The sequence below is a fragment of the Chelon labrosus genome (genome assembly GCF_963514085.1).
Source record: "Chelon labrosus genome assembly, chromosome: 24".
Classification (NCBI taxonomy): Eukaryota; Metazoa; Chordata; class Actinopteri; order Mugiliformes; family Mugilidae; genus Chelon; species Chelon labrosus.
In genome coordinates, this window is record NC_140357.1 from 13,163,063 (window position 1) to 13,184,146 (window position 21,084).

Genomic DNA, 21,084 nt, shown 5'->3' on the forward strand with positions numbered 1-21,084 from the left:
TTGTTTTTGTTGTTTGGCTGCAGCCTTTGACTGAGTGGACTCCAGACATGTTTAGTCACGTGATTTTGGTTCTTCTTCTTCGACTACTTCTTTTATTACTTCTATTTCACTGCGGCCTCTTCTACTCTTCTTCTTACCTTTTCTTCTTCTTTTTCTTCCTCCATTTCTTCTTCTTCTTCTATAAATGTATTTCTTCTTCTTCTATTACTTCTTCTTCTACAACTACTTCTATTCTTCTTTTCTTCTATTTTTTACTTCCATTCCTTCTTCTTCTTCTACTTCCATTTCTTCTTCTTCTATAAATGTATTTCTTCTTCTTCTATTACTTCTTCTACTACTACTTCTATTCTTCTTTTCTTCTATTACTTCTATTTTTTACTTCCATTTCTTCTTCCATTACTTCTATTACTTCTATTGCTTCTTCTTCTTTTTCTATTACTTCTTCTTCTACTACTTCTTTGCTGCCGCCGCCATCTTCTTATATATATTTTTTTATATTTTATATTTCTTTTATTTCTTCTTTTTCAATTTTTCTGCTTCTTCTTCTTCTATCTTCTGAGATTTCTGGCAGCTTTGACGGTAGCCAACGAAGAAGAATAAGTAATTCTCATGCTACAGGGATGTGGTTTTACTTTATGGCCGAATTAAAATTAATGACTCCAACACCGACACCTATCAGGACATCCCTACTAGATGCTTGGATGATTGAATACGGTCACGTTTACTTAAAAATCTGACTAGAACCATCAGTTAAATCCACAAAAACATTTAGACGTGAGTACAATCATTTCTTATCATCAAGATTATCCACAGCAGACACCTATGCTGCACTCCAAACTGGATAAAAACAAACAATGTCTTCCGTCTAGAGCAGTTTTAAATGCTGCATGTATATATATTTATTATTATTATATGTAAATCAGAAGATGCTCAGCTGTCATTTCAGTAAATAATGTGACAAACAATGCCAGGTTTAACCGCCGGACCTGGCTCCAAATACGATCTGAAAAGCCTCCAAGTGCATTTATTAAGACCGGCTGACTCAAGTGGTAATGTGTCAGAGATGCAAACCATTTGGGGCGTATCCAGGCGGCCCCGCAGCAAACGCTCCGAGTGATTAAGAGTTTGGATATTTTAATTTGTGCCCAGGGCTGAGGAGGAGAAGTGAAGCCGTCTGCTCCCGATCTGGACTCAGAAACCCCGAGATGAGTCGACGTCGCAGCTTGAAGGATGCGGAACGGATGATAGCACGCCCCAGACTGCTCTTTAATTTAGTTTTTATTGCGTTACTTCAATGTTCAAGTCCTCGGTTTCATACATCTGGTCAAGAAACGGTGCAGGAACTCGATCGGCTGCAGACGACGTGAACTAAATAATGAAGAAATCAACAGAAATCAGAGAGAGAGAGAGGGAGAGAGAGAAATCTCTGGCTGCCCCAGACGGTGGCTCCACCGTTTCTGTGCTGTGAGGTTCGGTTTTCGGCGCTAACAACCTCGTTGGCATTCAGCTCTCAGAGATTCATGAGCGGGCCGGTCTAATCACGGAGAGAGAGAGAGAAAAAAAAAAAACACCACAGGCTATATCCACCGGCCTCCGAATCCAGACCCTTAATCGGGTGCTTTTAACCTTTGAACGGGTACATGTGTGAGGCCAATTCCTCGTCAGGGTCCCCCCCCATCTAGTCGACAAGTCGGTGGTTGAGCTTCAGCTTTAAACCATCAGTAGCCAGATCAACCGCTGGCCTGGGGGTGTACAGGCACCCCTGCTGGCTGGCTGGCTGGCTGGCTGGCTGGCTAGCTGGAGCCCTGGTGTCATCAGGGTAGCGTCCCGTCTTTGTGGCTGTTGTGGCGTCTCCTGGGGAATCACTTGCACCTACATGTCTTATAAAAACATGCATTTTCATGAGCTGCAACACAAGTAAGTGGACATGGTGTTGCAGCTGCGGGGACATCTATCCGTCCAGTGTAAGCAATGCACAATCAGAGCTGAGGGCGGTTGAATAAAATCTGGCTGTGGCTTTACATACCGGAGGCCAATGACCAGATCTGTTGAGCCGAGGTGTTTTGTTTAGGGGGGTCATCGTCCCCAGACGTCCCAAAGAAAAGCATGCCCCGACTGAAGAGTGCAGTGTCTGGCAATTACCGATGAACTTCTCAAAAGTATTCCTAATTGGATTGGACGCAGAATAAAGTTAAGTTATTTTTGTTGTGCATATCCGAGGAACAGGCTGTGGGAATAAAAAAAAAAAAAAAAAGGAGAGAGGGAAGATGTTTATGGCTTCTGAAGAAACATTTGGCAGCCAACGGTCATTAAGAGGAGTCCCGCCAAGTGAAAAGTTGCACTCTTTACCAAAATACACACAAAAAAATCAAGACATAAATACTCAGAGGGGAAATGCTGCACGCTTGCCTGAACTAACTCCAGCTCTCTATCATAATTTCATTAATTGCTCCTGAAGTCTATGATATAGCGAGCAGTGCACCGACTGTGAAGAGAGCAAAACATATTTCCTGGGCCAAATGTGCAAGGAAAAGCAGTTTTATTTTATCATCTTGTATCCTGTGTCATTTACTGAAATAAAAATATATATATCTATATATACGTACGTATGAAAAATATATCCTTCAAATGATTAATTTAACAACACTTAAATCATCACATTCATTTAAAACAATACAATTCAGCTCTGGTGGAGCCTCAGTGCATATTCTTTGTCGGATAATCCCCTTATTTTAATTCTCATTTTGATCTTTTTTGTCGTAATAAGCCATAAAATACAACAAAGAGGAGGTCGGGGCGGATGGACAGGTCTGAAAATCGTATTATTTGATTACACACGGTTTAATTTGGTTTAGCTTCAAAGAAAAATCTGCCAAGGTGGAGGTTGGGGTAGATGGATAGGTCAGAAACATTGCGTTTGTCCAATTTGTTCAAACATTAAATCACATTTATGAGTTTATTTCTTTCAAATTAGTTTAGTTTGTGAGGAAGAAATGTAAAAATATTACGCTGTCGTTGTTGTAATCTCCCAAGGAGGAGGTCTGGGTAGATGGATAGGTCAGAAACTTGTGTTATTTTGATTGTTGGTGGTTTTTAGTGCCTATTACTTATTTTGTTGGCGTTTCCACACAATATATGTGCTAATATTTTAGTAGGAGTTATTGGGAGGAGGTTGGGGTAGATGGATAGGTCAGAAAATCATGTTTGTTCAATTTGTTCCAACATTAATACACATTTTGAATTTATTTCTCTCAAATTAGTTTAGTTTATAGGAAAGAAATGTAAAAATATTACGCTTTTGCTATCATAGTTTCCCAAGGAGGAGGTCCGGGTAGAGGGATAGGTCAGAAACTTGTGTCGTTTTGATTGTTGGTGGTTTTCTTAGTTTTCTTATTTTGGTGGAGTTTCTAAACAATAGTTTATATTTCTACAATATGCTAATATTTTAGCAGAAGTTGTGTTATTGGGAGGAGATTGGGGTAGATGGATAGGTCATAAACATGGTGTTTGTTCAATTTGTTCAAACACTAAATTAAATTTAGATTTAGTTGACATTCACAAGTCTGTTTCTTACATATGTTAAAATATTATGTTGAAGCTGTAATCTTCCAGCGAGGAGGTCTGGGTAGATGGATGGGTCAGAAATCAGTGGTTTTTTTCATTTTATTTTTATTGCATATTTTTAGTTGTTTGGCTAAAAATCATTAGCGTGTTCTACAACATGGCCTCATTTGCAGAATTGCATGTAGAGCAGAGCAGCCCTCAGTCGTCCACTCAGAAGGAGTTGGTGTGATGCATGCTGGGGGACGGGGAGGATCAAACAAACAAAAGAAGAAGAAGAAGAAAAGTTTTTAACACAAAACCCCTAAAAAAAAAAAACAGAAAGAGACGAGCCCTGACACTGGCTCCACACTGTACCCCGTCCAATTTGCTTTGTTCCCAGTTACCTGCCCCTGCCATCAGAAGGAGAGTCACTGGGGGCCATGTTGGGGCCATCTTCGCTCCCATGGCCCCCTTTCTCACCACAGCCTTTAAAGTCCTGCACTGCGATGTGCATGGCCTTGATGTTTGCCTTGTACCCTACATGCAAAGCTATCATTATCCATGCCTCTTGACAATCGCAGGCCCTGTCTTTGTTACATCTGCAGCTCTTAGCCTTGGGCTATGACATGACTGTATGGTTGATCTCTTCTCTTTTACATATCGCTCCCTGCGTCTCTCTTTCTCTGTGGTTTATTTTTTATTTTTTTTCTTCCCGCACTGTGCACCAACGTTTGAGTCTAACTCTTGATTTGACGACTTGGAAAATCTTTTACCTCTCAGCCTGTGTGACACCTCTGCCCGCTTTGATCCGTCCGCCGGTTTTTCAGATAAAACAAAAAAGAAAGAAAAAATGATGTTTTCGACAAATCTCTCAGGTTTGGCTTTAAGCAGTCAGGTTTTTCTTGCTATTTCCTGAAGGCGAAACATAAAATCAGCCAAGAATGGAGGATTACTTTTAACGATTAAATAAATACAAACCAAAATCTGCACAGAACAATAAACGTCTTTGTAATGCATAAAAGTTAAGGCTAAACTTTTCAGCATTTTGAACACAATGTGCCCAGGTTGAAAACACACACACACAGGAAAAAAAAAAAAAACAATAGACAAACATATCCTCGCAACGACATTATCTAAATGAAGTTACAAGAACTGAGCGCATCATTTGCAGATGAACCATCTGGAAGCCGGTTATATCACAAGCTTGTGTCGTACTGCGGCTTTTTGTTGGGCTGGAAGATTTTATCCTCCACTCAGACATCCAATTTCAACAACAGACTGGAAATTAGCAGTTCTGTCGCAGCGCTGGCGTTTGGACGGTTGGTTTATGGCAGATTTTACTGCAACATAAGAGCACGCGAGGAAAATAAACAATCCCTTAAAATAAACTTATTGACAGGTATGGATGATTGTGCAGCGAACGAGAGATTAAAATAACAAGGATCTTGCGATGCTGATTAACATTATGGAAGCTCTTCTTCTTCTTCTTCTTCTCTCTATTATGGAAGTCACAGGATGAACCGTGCACTACAAAGTCAAGTCCAATCAATTATACGCATCTCCAAAGTGTAAATCTACCCCAGCGTGCAGTCATTTACATTTGTATTTCATCCCAAACTCAAGAGCTTTTAATTAGTTTAGCCTACAGTCTGCCAAAGCTCGCTTGACCTTCACTCTCCTCCTCTGCTTGACGCCCGGTCGGTATTTTTTCCTCCACCACTACACGTAAATAGAGTTGATTTTTAATTCTTCTGTCAAGTGTTTGTAAGATTTTTAGCTCGTAAATGATCCGCTTCGACGCCTCCGCCGTTAAAAGATAACCCCCCCCCTTATCCACCGCCCCAAGGATCACAAGAGGAAACCCCCCACCACCACCACACACAGGGAAGTCAACAGCTCTCTCCTGGTTGACCATGGGAGGTAGCGGCCGGCGGCATTTTCACAAGCACCGCCACTGATCTTCAGACGAAGGACCTGCAGCTCGCTCGCTGGAAGTCAACGGAGCCTCAAAAGGCCTCGACATCACTCTGTTCTTCACTTAGGGGGGGTTGGAAAGTGTTGGGGGGGGCGGGGGTGGACACTTCATCTGCAATTTGAACCGACCAAATTCATGGACCGTCGCAAACTGGATCATCAGGAGAAACCAGACGGAGCGGCGACGTCTTTGACCTTGCGGTATAGTTGTTGGAGGAGTTGTTTGATAGGTTGTAGGAACAGTTTCCAAAACTATTATGTTGTTATTGTAATCTCCCAGGGAGGAGGTCTGGGTAGATGGACGGGTCCGAAGATTGTGTCATGCTAATCCCAAGGCTCCTCGTGTGATGACGCCTCAGATTAGCACCAGAACTTTGGCGTCCTCTTGAATTTTTAGGAGCAAGAATAACCACACCTATCTACGCTCATTATGTTTAGCCCTGAGGAGGTTTTACCGGGCACGGCCAGACGAGAGGAGACGACCCTCACCCCCCCAGGGTACGCCCTGAATTCGCTGGAGGGATTATCTCGTCCCGTCTGGGAACGTTTTCGGGATCTCCCCAAGGAAGAACTGGATTGTGTTGCTAGGGTTTTTAGGGACATCTGGAATATGGGAATCTATTCGCCGTCACTTCCTGTCCAACGAGAGACCTGGACCAGTGGTCACCGTAGAGTCTCCATCCAGGACCAGAGAGACCTAGACCAGTGGCCACCGTAGAGACTCTGTCCAGGACCAGAGAGACCTGGTCCAGTGGTCACAACTGGAGACTACTTCCTGGACCAGAGAGACCTGGACCAGTGGTCACTGTAGAGACTCCATCCAGGACCAGAGAGACCTAGACCAGTGGCCACCGTAGAGACTCTGTCCAGGACCAGAGAGACCTGGACCAGTGGTCACTGTGGAGACTATTTCCTGGACCAGAGAAACCTGGACCAGTGGTCACAACTAGAGACGACTTCCGGGACCAGAGAAACCTGGACCAGTGGTCACCGTGGAGACTACTTCCGGGACCAGAGAAACCTGGACCAGTGGTCACTGTAGAGACTCCATCCAGGACCAGAGAGACCTAGACCAGTGGCCATGTGGAGACGATTTTCTGGACCAGAGAGACCTGGAAACTCCACATGTAGAAGACTACTTCCTGGTTTTGTTTTTTGACTTGCTGCACTTTTATTTTTAAAAGCTTGTGAAGGTTTTTGGTTGTTCCTTTTGTTTTTAGTTTGTTTTATTGGATTAAAAAATAAAAATCTAGTTGTTTTTCTGGTTTTAAACGCAAACTTCAAAAACCAAAAGCTGAAGCAACAGCAGAGGTCACCAAAAAGTCAGTATCGTATTCTTTTCAAACAACCCATGGCGATCTTTTACTCTTTAAATTGCAAAATTACATCGGAAATTCAATTGTTTTTCTTCCGTCCACTAGATGGTGCTAATGAGCTTTCACCTGTTGATGTCAGCATAGCATTCGGTAAAAATAAAATCTTATAATAAACTGTGTATAACACCAAACAGTTAAAATATGGAATAAAACATTACAATATTTAGCAGGATGCAGGAAGTCTGATGCGTGGCTGTACGTCTAAAGCTGCAGAGAACACAGTTGCATACAAAATGCGTTGATTAACTTGCATTGTCTTTCTAAAGCTGCTCGCTGAATTCAAATGAAGTCCAGGGCAGGGAGGGGATTCAGTTTCTGATTCAACCTCACCACTCCAACTCTCTCTCTCTCTCTCTCTCTTTTTCCTATGTCTATTTCAAGACCCCCAACCTCCAACTCGGGGAAATTAATAATGAATGCATCCTGTCCGATTTTTAATTCGGCACTAATTAGGTCAGGAAAGTTTGGGAGCGAGGAAAGGTACGGTCCAGGCCACGTGGTCGGGTCTCTCGGCGGGCAGCCCGCTTTTCATGTGGGCGAGAAAAAAGTTGAGCGTGGAACAGAGGGATGGCAGGGGCAAGGCCGGTGCCAACAGCGCCAGCACAGGGACGAAGGGCCAGGGCTGGAGACAAAGATAATAAAAACCAAGAAGTGGCAGCTTCAGAAAGCCACTGACAAAAAAAAAAAAAAAAAAAAAAAAGACACCAGGGAGATATCAACTGTGGGCCTTTGCCGAAAGGAGAGAGCTGTCAGTCTGTTTGTTTGGACTGCGACCGCTGAGAAATAATTATTCCCTTTTAATTACGATTCGGAGAAAAGAGATGCGGCGCTCGGGCTTAGGATGCCTCCTCAGTCTCCAGCCGGAGGAAGCCGGTGTGGGGGCAAGAAGACCACAAAGCAGAGCGCCGGAGGACTCGCAAAGCAATGTTATCACCTTTCGCACGCCGCCGAGCCAAAGAATAAACGACTTTGATCCGGCTGCGAGTGCACTTTGGCCAACTCGGGGTGGCACTCTGCAGTTTAAACAGAAACTCTCTGGCAGTTCAGAGCAGTGGGGAGAAGAAGAAGAGGAGGAGGAGGAGGAGGAAGAAAGGGGTGGGGGGGGGGGACAGATGAAGGTGACAGCTTTAGAGGTTAACCTCGTTTTGAAGTCCCAACAGGGTTGGAGAATCCCGCAAGGCTAGATATCGCTCTGATCTTTCACATCTAGCTCACAGATATTGTACCAGACAGTGCCAATAATATCTCTTCAGGACAGACCCACAGACCTCACATGCTCTTCAAAAGCCCCCCGCCCCAAAAAATTTCACTTCTACGCTCCTGACAGAACAATGCGCCTGATTTCCTGACATGTATTTTTAGCCGATAAAACAGGAATACATTTGAATAGGAAATTCTTGGTGCGTGTGAAGATTGGCAGACTACGACGACGACGACGGCGGCAGTGGAGGCGGAGGCAGCGGCGGCGGTGGAGGCGGTGGAGGCAGCTCCCCCTGATTCAAACGATGCCAACCTGCTTAGTGGAGGCGATCCAGATGGAGTACGAGTTCAAGTACTGTAAATCTGCCTGATTGGAAGGGCTCGGGCATTTTGTTGGAGAGGTCCAGCTGTGATGCATCACCTGAAAATAACTCCTGAAAAACTGAGCTGGAAGTTAACACGTCCTTCTGGGAATGTTTCAGACTTTTCACCATTTATTTATTTATTTATTGATTTATGTCTTTAATTGTGATTAAAATGTAAAATAATTAATCAAGGAGGAGGATAACAGCAAAACATGACTCTAAGAGGCTTTTTAATACGTTTAGTAAAAACTACAACGAACAACATTAAGTTTATACGTCGTCTTTTGACAAAACTGAAAATTGATTCCACTGTCTAAATGTGCGTCAGTAAAAAGTCAGAAGGCAATAACTTCATGTAGAGCAAAAAAAAAAACTTTTAAAGTACTTAGATGAGACTAATTTAGCTTCATAGTTAGCTCGCTAGCATAAACAAAAGCGTGATGTGCCTTCAGATGTTTTATTCTTCCTCCTCATTTTTAGACACAGGACTTGCTAGCTAGCTTTTGGTAGGCTAATGCTAACTGCCTGAAATAATCATAACCTGCACAGGGCAGTAATTCACCCAGCAGTGATAAAACATCCAAAAATTCCAAAAGAAGAAGCTTCCTAGCCTCCAAGCTAATCGTAGCGCTTCCTAACTTCCTAGCCTCCAAGCTAATAGCAGCTCTTCCTAACTTTCTAGCCTCCTAGCTAACAGTAGCTCTTCCTAGCCTCCCTGCTAACAGTAGCACTTCCTAGCCTCCCAGCTAATAGTGGCTCTTCCTAGCCTCCCAGCTAACAGCGGCTCTTCCTAGCCTCCCAGCTAACAGCGGCTCTCCCTAGCCTCCCAGCTAATAGTAGCTCTCCCTAGCCTCCCATCTAATGGTGGCTCTTCCTAGCCTCCCAGCTAATAGTGGCTCTTCCTAGCCTCCCAGCTAACAGTGGCTCTTCCTAGCCTCCCAGCTAATAGTGGCTCTTCCTAGCCTCCCAGCTAATAGTAGCTCTTCCTAGCCTCCCAGCTAATAGTAGCTCTTCATAGCCTCCCAGCTAATTGTAGCTCTTCCTAGCCTCCCAGCTAATAGCAGCTCTTCCTAGCCTCCCAGCTAATAGTAGCTCTTCATAGCCTCCCAGCTAATAGCAGCTCTTCTTAGCCTCCCAGCTAATAGTAGCTCATCTTAGCCTCCCAGCTAACAGCAGCACTCCCTCACTTTCTAGCCTCTCAGCTAACACTAACACTGGTGGAAAGACATTTCCAAATGAAAATATTACAACAAATTTTGATTTTTTTGGTCATCAAAAAAGTCTCAAGAGACGAACGGCAGGCTGCATGGATCAGCTGGTGCACAGATCCATTGCCGTCTAGTAAAACAATGTCTCAAACAACACCACGGGTACGGAGTAGGTGACAGGAAGTGTATTAAGGCTTTGATATCCTGCCAGGACAAAGGGAAGCGGACGCGATTCGACCACTGTGCAGCAGAATATCGGTCAGCGCTTTCCTGGGAAACCTCTCCCTACCGCCGCCAGCAAAAACAACACTTCTGTTTACCGCTGCTACTAAAATAGACGGAAACCAGGGAGGTAAGCAATGTGTACAGTAAGGAGGAGATAAAATTCAAATCTGCAAATCAAACTTTTCACTGTAACCAAAATAAAAAAAAATAAATGTTTTCAGCTTCTGGAAATACTCCTTGACTAAACAAAGTGTTGATACTCATCTGTACTTTCCTCCCGAGTCCAATGAACGCTTTTGTGAATTAATTTAAACAAGAGCCAACAGGAAATTGACCTCTTTGCGGGAGCGATTCCCAATGAATGAACCCAGGGAAAGGTTTTGAGAGCCGTGGCACGAAACAGTTTTTTCTTTTTCACTTTGTGGAGTTATTCAGGCCCCAAACCTGCTCACAGGATTTTAATACCAGCAGACCTTTTCCCCATCCTTTTGGGAAGCAGGAATAAAAAAAAAAGTGTAAAGATATAATCCTTTTCCCTGTAGAGAACGCCTGCAGGAGAGGAGACTAGCACCGAATCAAATTATTCTCATAAGATGGTATGACCTTAGCTACACTTTATTCAAGGCTTCTTACCTCCACAATTTAACTGGTGTTCTTTTTTTTCCCTTTCCCCCTCGACAACTTCTTGCCATGCATGAATCACAGGTTAAATGCATTCCTTTCAACGCCGCGCGCCCCGGCGACGGAAATATAATTATGTTTTACAAGTCGACTCTTATCTGTAGCCTCCTTCATTTCCCCGCCGACTCTCGGTGTATTTTGAGGGCTTTTCAGAAGTACTTTAACGGTGTGTCAGGTTGCCGTTGCTCCGTGTAAATGCACCATTGTATCACTCAAAAGGTCTCTTCTCTCCGTATCAGCGGAGGCAAAAAAAAAAAAAAACACGGTGTAAATAACCTTTATGGTTGCGCCTCCACAGAAAACCGCAGCATAATAGAATCTAAGTGGTTTTCTCACTTTGCTTTACAAACGCTCGCCCTGGAATCAAATCCACAAGCGCTCCATTTAAAACAGAGTTAAATTGAGCAAACGCGACATGAAGGTGAATGAATTAAAAGAGAAAAAAAAAGGACAAACATTTTATTTTATTTTGTGGTTGGATGCAAGAATGTATGATGATGTATCAAGGACGTAATATTCAATAATACTCTTGCTACGCTCTATTTCAACACAAATAAAACCCCAAGTTATCACAGTTAGCCTAGATAGCTCTGCCTCCTAGCTAACAGCAGCTCTTCCTAGCCTCCCAGCTAACAGTAGCTCTTCCTAGCCTCCCAGCTAATAGTAGCTCTTCTTAGCCTCCCAGCTAATAGTAGCTCTTCTTAGCCTCCCAGCTAATAGTAGCTCTTCTTAGCCTCCCAGCTAACAGTAGCTCTTCTTAGCCTCCCAGCTAACAGTAGCTCTTCTTAGCCTCCCAGCTAACAGTAGCTCTTCTTAGCCTCCCAGCTAACAGTAGCTCTTCTTAGCCTCCCAGCTAATAGTAGCTCTTATTGGCCTCCTAGCTAACAGCAGCTCTTCCTAGCCTCCCAGCTAATAGCAGCTCTTCCTAGCTTCCTAGTCTCCAAGCTAATAGCAGCTCTTCCTAGCTTGCTAGGCACCAAGCTAATAACAGCTCTTCCTAGCCTCCCAGCTAATAGTAGCTCCCCCTGGCTTCCAAGCCACCAAGCTAATAGCAGCTCTTCCTAGCCTCCCAGCTAATAGCATTTCTCTCTAGCCTCCGAGCTAACAGTAACGCTTCCTAGCCTCTCAGCTAATAGCACCTTTTTTTGCTTCCTAGCCTCCTAGCTAATAGCATGTCATTCTAGATTCCCAGCTAATGGTAGGTCTTCTTAGCTTCCTAGCCTCTTATCTAGTAGTAGCTCTTCCTGACTTCCTAGCATCCCAACTAATAGCAGCTCTTCCTAGCCTCGCAGCTAATAGCATTTCTTTCTAGCCTCCAAGCTAATAGTAGCATTCCCTAGCCTCCCAGCTAATACTATCGCTTTCTAGCTTCCTAGCCACCCAGCTAATAGCAGCTCTTCCTAGCCTCCCAGCTAATAGCCTGTTCCCTCTAGCCTCCGAGCTAATAATAGCTCTTCCTAGCCTCCTAGCTTGTCTAAACCTAAAATCTACCATCTGTGTTTGATTTGTTTTGTTTTACTAATCGTTTTCCGGGTCCTGAATAAAGAAATACTACTTGTGTTATTGCAGAGTTGTGTTATGCCCGCCACATCACCACAAAGCTACTTCCGTCTCAGCTGTGAGAGACAAATTAAAGCTATAATTATAACAATCAGAGGACAGGTGTCTTCAGGTAGACAAACCCCGACCGTGAGCTCTCCTCGGCGTTATCAGCCTCGGTCTTTGTCTAATCAGCTCCCATTGTTAGCGCCGTTGTATTCCTCATTAGCCGCCATTGTTAACAAGCACGTTTTAATTATGCTAGTTACGAGACTGCTCCCAAAAAAAATAAATAAATAAATAAATAAAAAATAATAAAATCCAACCCGTCGTGTTTAAAAGCAGGAGGAAATGCAGAATAAATAAATAAATAAGACGGAATAAAAGGGAATTATGACACAAGGAATCAAACAGGAAAAAATAAAAGAAGAAAGAGACGAAAATAGTCCATGAGAAAGAAAACAAACAGTCTGTGTGTGGGGGAATTACCTGCCGGGCCCCTGCTACCGCCGCCGCCGCCGCCGCCGCCGTTAGTTACCGTCGGTTCCCCGGGGAGCGTCTCTCCTGGGTTCCCTGAAACATGACAGCAGAGGAGGAAACAAAACAGGAGCGTCAGGAGTCTCAAAGCACAAAACAAACGCTGCCACAGTCGTTACATAACAAGGTGAGGACGACTTCACACGAACCGACGCCTTTCAAGTCACATTTATGAATAAAGTTTATTTCATTTATCTGGGAACCTCCTGGAGCTCCTCAGGCCCCACGGTTCAGATCTGATATCTGGGTGTTCACAGAGAGGAGGAGGAGGAGGAGGAGGAGGAGGAGGTGGATGAAAAAACAAAGAATTACAAGGATGAGGAAGAGGAGAAGGAGAAGAAGAAAAGGAGGAGGAGAGGAGAAGATGGATGAAGAAGAAGAGAAAAGAAGGAGAAGGAGGACAATGAGGAAGAGGAGAGGAAGGAGAAGAAGGAGGAGGAGGAAGAGGAGAAGGAGGAGAAGAAGAACACAAAGAGGAAGAGGGATGAGGAAGAGAAGAAGGAGAAGAAGAAAAGGAGGAGGAGAGGAGAAGATGGAGGAGAAGAAGGATGAAGAAGAGGAGAAAAGAAGGAGAAGAGGACAATGAGGAAGAGGAGAAGAAGGAGAAGGAGGAGGAGGAGGAAGAGGAGAAGGAGGAAAAAACAAAGAATTACAAGGATGAGGAAGAGGAGAAGAAAAGAAGGAGGAGGAGAAGATGGAGGAGGAGAAGGATGAAGAAGAGGAGAAGAAGAAGGAGGACAATGAGGAAGAGGAGAAGAAGGAGAAGAAGAAGGATGAGGAAGAGAAGGATGAGGAAGAGGAGAAGGAGGTGGAAGGGGGAGAGGAGAAGGAGGAGGAAGAGGGAGAGGACAAGAAGAAGGAGGAGGAGGAAGAGGAGAAGGTGGAGGAAGAGGGAGAGGAGGAGGAAGAGGGAGAGGAGGAGGACGAGGAGAAGAAGTACACAAAGAAGAAGAAGGATGAGGAAGAGGAGGAGAAGAAAGAGAGGAAGAGGAAGAGGAGGAGGAGAAGAGGAAGAGGAGGAGAAGGAGAAGGAGAAGGAGGAGGACCAAGGGGAGAAGAAGGAAGAGGAAGAGGAGAAGGAGGAAGAGGAAGAGGAGAAGGAGAACACAAAGAGGAAGAAGGATGAGGAGGAAGAGGTGAAGAAGGAGGAGGAAGAGGAAGAGGAAGAGGAGAAGGAGGAGGAGAACACAAAGAGGAAGAAGGATGAGGAGGAGTAGGAGAAGGAGGAGGAGGAAGAGGAAGAGGAAGAGGAGAAGGAGGAGGAAGAGGCGAAGAAGGAGGAGGAGGAGGGGCATGCTAGCTAATGTTAGCCTAGAGTGTTTACGGTTGCCTGGCAACACTGGCTGGTTGTCATCTTGATCTAAACATAGAAATTAAAACTTCTTCTAGAGATAAATGAGACTTTTAAAAGTTACTGAAAGAAATGAAAAGGCCGAACACGACTGAGGTCACTGGAGGAGCGCCTCTTAAGCCCCGCCCACTGACCCTGGCCTCAGCCTATGAGCTGATTCCTTCCCTCTGACAAACCTTTTTACAGGTTTTAAACCTTTGAATTATGCAAATAAATTCTGTGGCACAAACTTGGACGGGGCTTCAGCGGTAGCGGCGGCGGAGGCCTCCTTCTCCCCCAAACCCCTCCCACCACCACCACCACCTTGCTCTTTACCTTGAGGCAGCAGCTTATCTTATTTGCCTCCTTCTTTTTTTCTCTCAAAGAAGCGTCAGGATTAACGTAAGCACCTCCACCATTGTGCTCCCACTCAAAATAATTTTATCTGTGCGAGCTCTCAGAAGGGGTAAAAAGGGTGGGTGGGGGCAATCGTGGCTTCATCAGGTAAGCGAATACCCTGGGGGGGTCGGGGGGTAGTGCTCTGTGTTTTTTTACATGAATACCAGCTGGGTAAAAAGGTACAAAAGGTACAATTGTCTCATTTTCAGTGTATTCCGGTGAAAATGAGATGATGCAGTTCCACTAACGTCCACTAGAGGGTGGCTACAAGAAATAGTGAATCCCCATTGACCTCCATGTTAAAATACTCAACTTTACAGCACAAACAAACATGTTTTGGTTCCTAAAGCTCAACATTCAACATTACTGGGAGGTTTTCTTTACTGATAAGTCGTATAAGTATTTAGGGCGTGGCTACGTTGAATAAAAACTAATTTTAAATCCGTCTCAAGCGTCTTCTTCTTCTTCTTCCTCTTGGTTGTTAAATTAGTTTTTTTACCTTCCAACAAGACTCTTTGGAAGCAAGTTTACTTTTCCTGAAACGTGATAAATATTACATGACTTCTCGGACGTGAGCGATGGACGATATATTCTCAGAGAATCCCTTTCGCTAATTAGCCGCCACACAAAAATTTCTCCTCTCGACTGGGGCAACGAGAGCGAAACCTTCAGAGCCAAAGTATAATATGAAAAGTTTGTTTGGGGTGGGGGGGGGGCTCCTCCTCCTCCTTCTCCCTCCTCCTCCCCCCTCCTCCTCCATCTGCTAAATTTGCACTAGCAAAGCTTAATTGGGGCCAGATCTTGTCAAAGCCTCTTCTGGTGAAGTGTTAGTTTGCAGCGTGTGAACGGGAGAAACCAAACCTTTAACAAACTAACGGGTCAGTTTGAGTCTGACGGTGGGAGAGTTTGAAACCTGAACGGAAAACTGAATGAACGCCGCTCCAGGAGGAGGAGGAGGAGGAAAATGAGAAGATGGAGGAGAATGAGAACAAGAAGATGGAAAAGGATGAGGAGAAGGAGAAAAAGGAGTGATAGAAGAAGAAGGAAAGAGGACAAGACAGAAGGGAGGAGAGAAAGAAGAATGACAACAAGATGACGAAAGAAGAGGAGGAGGAGGAGAAGGCGGCGCAGGAGAGGAAGACGTAGGAGAAGAAGGGCAAGACAGAAAGAACAAGAACAAGAAGAACAAGGACAAGACATATAGGAGGAGAGGTAGAAGACGTAGGAGGAGGACCATGAGGAGAAGATTCAGAAGAAGAACGGAAGATGATGAAGGAGAAGGAGGAGGAGGAGAATGAGGAGAAGGAGATGAAGAAGTAGAAGTCGGAGAAGGATGAGAATTAGAGAGGAAGAAGAAGAATGAGAACTAGATGACGGAAGATGAGGAGGAGGAGAAGGAACAGGAAAGGAAGGGAGAGAAGAAGAAGCTGAAGAAGAAGAAAGGAAGATGACGAAGGATGAGGAGGAGGAGAATGAGAAAAAGAAGGAGAAGAAGGGCAAGATAGAAAGGAGGAGAACAGGAACAAGAAGAAGCAGAAGGCAAGAAGAACAAGACAGATAGGAGGAGAGGAAGAAGTAGGAGGAGGATGAGGAGAAAAATCAGAAGAACGGAAGATGACGAAGAATGAGGAGGAGTAGGAGAAGAAGGGAAAAATAAGGAGAAGGAGAAGAAGAGAAAAATAAGGAGAAGGAGAAGAAGGCCTAGACAGAAAGGAGGAGATGAAGAAATAGAAGTAGGAGAAGGGTGAGAATAAGATGACAAAAGATGAGGAGGAGGAGGAGAAGGAGGAACAGGAGAGGAAGGTGGAGGAGGAGAAGAAGAAGGTCAAGACGGATAGGAGGAGAGGAAGAAGTAGAAGGAGGAGGGGAGGAGCATGAGAAGGAGAAGAATTAGAAGAAAGAAGGTGACGAAGGAGAATGAGAACAAGAAGGAGTAGAAGGATGAGGAGAACGAGGAGGAGGAGACGTAGAAGGAGGAAGAAAATAAGAAGAAAGAGAACAAGATGATGAAGCAGCTTCTTCTTCTTCTAACGTTAACTCAAAGACATATTTGCAAAGATCTCGTCCAATCACGACTGACCAGACATCCTCCTCCTCCTCTAAAAGCTGCTAGCTAACATATTTAGTTTAGCTTCACAGCGTCTGAAACATCAGCATCGCGTCGCTGTCATTCACTCCCACATGTTAGCAAACATACAGGAAGACGTACATTTATTACTGACACTCTCCTCCATGCAACGCTTCTTCTTCTTCTTCTTCTTCTTTCTTTTTTCTTGTGTCACATGTACACAACCTCCACACACATTTACATAACATGCATCACCCCGCCGCGCTGACGGCAGAGTAAGTACTCAAGCTCATCCCCCTTTTTCATATTTTACAGCGTGACTGCTTTAAGATGGACTTGATTGTGGGGATTTAATTACAGGGGTGAGGAAGAAGGGGGGAGGTTGGGGAGGGTGGTGGTGGTGGTGGGGTGGGAGGGGGGACACACAATGGCCAACACAATTCTTGTTTTCTTCCCTTCTTCCCCTTCTTCGCGAGGCGCTGACACGGCCGCACACTCGGCTGCACACTCGCCGAGGAATGTTTTACACTCCAAATGAGCTGTGCTTGCAGAAGAATTTAATTTGATCTGCTGCTGTAATTGTGCTCTCAAAAAGAAAAGAGGTAAAGAAAAGGAAGAGGAGGAAGAGGAGGCACGCTGCCGCCGCCGCCGCCGGAGGAGGAGGAGGAGGAGGAGGAGGAGGAGGAGGAGGATGGGAGGGGTCGCGGTGCGGGCAACTTTAAAATGTAATATGCACGCACAAAAAAAAAAATAAAAAAGTAAATTAACTCAAGAGGAGAGGCCCTTGTGATGTGTTGACACTTGTGCAGAGGAGGAGGAGGAGGAGGAGAAAGGGAACGGCCGTGATAAAACACCACAAAGAAAAGCGTTATGAATTTTATTAATGACTTGCAAGACAGTATGCAAAACATCAAAGGTCCACGGGAAAGATTAATGACCCTGTGTGAGACTGTTTAATTACCTCCAGCTAATTAGATTCTTGACCAAATTTTTTAATATCTGCGTTCGTGCCCCCGACGCCTAATTGAGATTCCACCGGATTTATCAATCTTTCCGGGGCGCGCTCCTTTTATTTTATTTTGTTCTCCTCGCAGCTTTTCAAACAATAAATAAATAAATAAACAAACACAAGTGAGAGCAACGCCGCTCAGGTAGAGAGAAAGAGAAGGACGTCAGAGAACCCGTGGTTATTTACCGGAGGAGCGGTGGTTATCAGCCTGATCTCTGGTTTCTAATGGAGTGAGCTAACTTGCTAATAAACAAGACTTAATTCTCTTATCTGGAAACATTTCTTCCATTTTCCTTCCCTCAGATAATCCCGTCTGTTTACCGCCGCCGCCGCCACACACGGCTTCATCTAAACCGTTAGCTTTGAACTTCCAGCGTGTTGTTATATCTGTTCTGTGACCCCGACGACGACGACGCTACAGTCGTTGTTGTTGTTGTCGTCGTCGCAGATGCTGCAATAATTGCGCTCGGATTATTGCAGAGGACTCTTCCTCTGGGTTTCGGCTTCCACCTCTTCCAACAACTTCAGAGTTCATTATTATTATTAAAGATCGCGTCCAGAGCAGAGCGGAGCTTCCACCGACGCCTGAGGCCGCTGGCGTCGCAGAGAGAAGAAGAAAAATAGTGAAATCTGTAAATTATCTTTCTCATGTCCTTTTAAAAAACTATTTTTTTTCATGATTGAACCAGTTTGTGTCTCTAAAAACTACAAAATAAAATAAAACCTGTCCTTGCAACCTGACAGTTTCATTATATTATTATTTTAATTTATTGTGGCGTCATATTTTAGTGTTTAGCTTATTTATTTGCAAATAAACTGATGAAAAATGACCTGAAATTCCTTTTTTTTTGTTTTTGCAAACCTCCAACTATAGACCGCTGGTACAAGATTATTGTTTTGACTTTATATCAGTGGAATATGTGATTTTAAAAACATTGGAGGACTTTTATAAGATCTGGTTTTGAAATGTATTGGTGGAAAAAGAGGAGGAGGAGGAGAAGACGACAAGACAAGACAGAAAGGAGGAAGAGGGATAGGAGAAGAAGAAGGAGAGGAAGAAGATGGAGGAAAAGAAGTACAATATGTTGTAGGAGGAGGAGAAGAAGAAGAAAGAGGAGGAGGAAGAGAAGAAGTACAAGCTATTGGAGGAGGAGGAGAAGAAGACAAAGATGGAAAGATATAGAGGAGGAGAAGAAGTGGCAGCAGGACAGGAAGGAGGAGGAGAAGAAGAAGAAGAAACAGAATATGTAGAAGAAGAAGGATGAGGAGAAGGAAAGAAATATAGAAAAGAAGAAGTAGCGGAAGGAGAAGATGGAGGAGGAGGAAGAGAAGAAGGACAACAAAAAGGAAGGACAAGACAGAAAGGAGGATGAGGGATAGGAGAAGAAGGAGGAGGAAAAGAAGAAGTATAATATGTTGTAGGAGGAGGATGAGGAGAAGGATGAGGAGAGGAGAGTTAGAAGAAGACAAAGAAGGAAAGAGATAAGGAGAAAGAGAAGTAGCAGTGGAACATGTAGGAGAGGAAGAAGAAAAAGGAGGAGGAAGAGAACAAGTACAACATATCGGAGGAGGAGGAGAAGAAGAAGAGGGATGAGGAGAAGGAAAGAAATATAGAGAAGGAGAAGAAGTAGCAGAACGAGAGGAAGAGAAGATGAAGGAAAGAGATAAGGAGGCAGAAAAGGGGTAGCAGGAGGAGGAGGAGAAAAGGGAAAAAGATAAGGAAGACGAAGAAAGAGGTGAAGGCAAGTTAGAGGGAGAAGAAGTAGAAAAGACAAGAAGAAGAAAGAAAGGAGGAAAAAGGAATGACAAGACAGAAAGGAGGATAAGGGATAGGAGAGGAAGAGGAAGAGGAAGGAGGAGAAGAAGAAGAATATGTTAAAGAAGAAGAAGGAGGAAGAGAGGTAGTGGAAAGAGGAGGAGGAGAAGAATGAGAAACAGAATATGTAGGAGGAGGAGAAGAAGAAGAGAGGAAAAAGATGAGGAGGAGGAGGAGGAGGAGAAGAATGAGGAGAGAGGAGGAGATGCCCCGACTGCTGAGGGCCGGTGGGGGCCACAAACAGCACCATCTGGTGTCCAAACGTCGCCGTGACAACCACCAACCACTGCAGAGGTTGACTGTGAAACCACTGAGTCAAGTTTCACTACTTTGAGAGGGGGAGGGGGGCAGAGAGGAGGGGGGGGTTAGGCCTTAATTAGCATGCATTGGTTATGAAGACCCCCCTCTGATACCTCTCACCTCTCCTACTTTCTCCATCTACTCCTTCTCCCGTGTCTCCCCCTTTAAAGGCCGGAGATCTAAATAGGAGCGGATCACCTCCCTCGCCGGCGTTTCATTAGAGGCAATTAGGAAGCCGATGCCGCTGCAGCGTCCCATGCGGCCCGGACGGGGGCCGCGTTAGCTCGTTGAGATGAAGTATGTATGACAACGCTTTCATCAACGCGCCCAACAATTCCTCGCCGACGTCCTCCGAGCCGAGTGTCAGAGGTACCATTCTGACAATTACGACAATTAACACTGTCAAAATAAAGCCATTAGCTTAGCGAGAGGGCAAACCAATGCACTTAATTACAGGGGTTCCTGTCAGGATGGATTCCCTTTAGACCAGCTCCCAAAACAAAACTAAAAAAAATAATGTAGTAAGTTGAGTGTATATGGTGGAGGAGGAGGAGGAGGAGGAGGAGGAGGAGGCCGGGGTAAAACAGCTGACATCTGCCACCGTGCTAACGCTAGCCTGGGGTCAATGTACCTCCGAGCTCTACTTCCTGTTGGATGAACATGACTCACACAGCGGCCTCGTGTTGGATTAAACCGGATAAAAGCTTCAAACTAACGCAGAGCTCTAAATGATCACATGTTCTTTATGTCAGGAGGATCATCAGGCAGCAGGTACACGGCTTCCTGTTTTAATCTAGCGCACCGTAAACAAGATAGATCTGCAAAAACTCAACAACCCGATGCATAAAAACGACCAAAAACTCATTTAATTTTCATGTTTTTTAATGTTTTTCTTCTCTTTTTGTGTTTGTGTCTGCACTTTTAAGCTTTACTTGCTAAAACCTGACGACCCGATGCATAAAAACAACCTTAAATTCATTTAATTTCAGATTTTTGTCAAGATTTTGTGAATTGCAGCTACAAAAATCTGTATTTCCTTTTAGATTTTTGTATCTGAAATGATTAAAGCATGTCTGTATTGTTGTGAACTGCATGTCCAGAACTAACGAGGACTCTGCAGAGCACGCAGGGTGCAGGAGGATCATCCAGTAGCAGGTATGTGGGGTATATTTTAATGTAGTGCACCATAAACGAGTTAAATTTGACGACCCGATGTATAAAAACTACCGAAACTCATTTAATTATTAAGGTTTTTAGTTTTTATCTTCTCTTTTTGTGTCTAAAACGAGGACTCTGCAGATCACACAGGGTGCAGGAGGATCACCCAGTAGCAGGTATGTGGGGTCCAATTTTAATTTAGTGCACTGTAAACAAGTTTTATCTTCAAAAACCTGACGACCAGACGCATAAAAACAACCTTAAATTCATTTAGATTTTAGATTTTTGTATCTGAAATGATTAAAGCATGTCTGTCCAGAACTAACGATGACTCTGCAGAGCACGCAGGGTGCAGG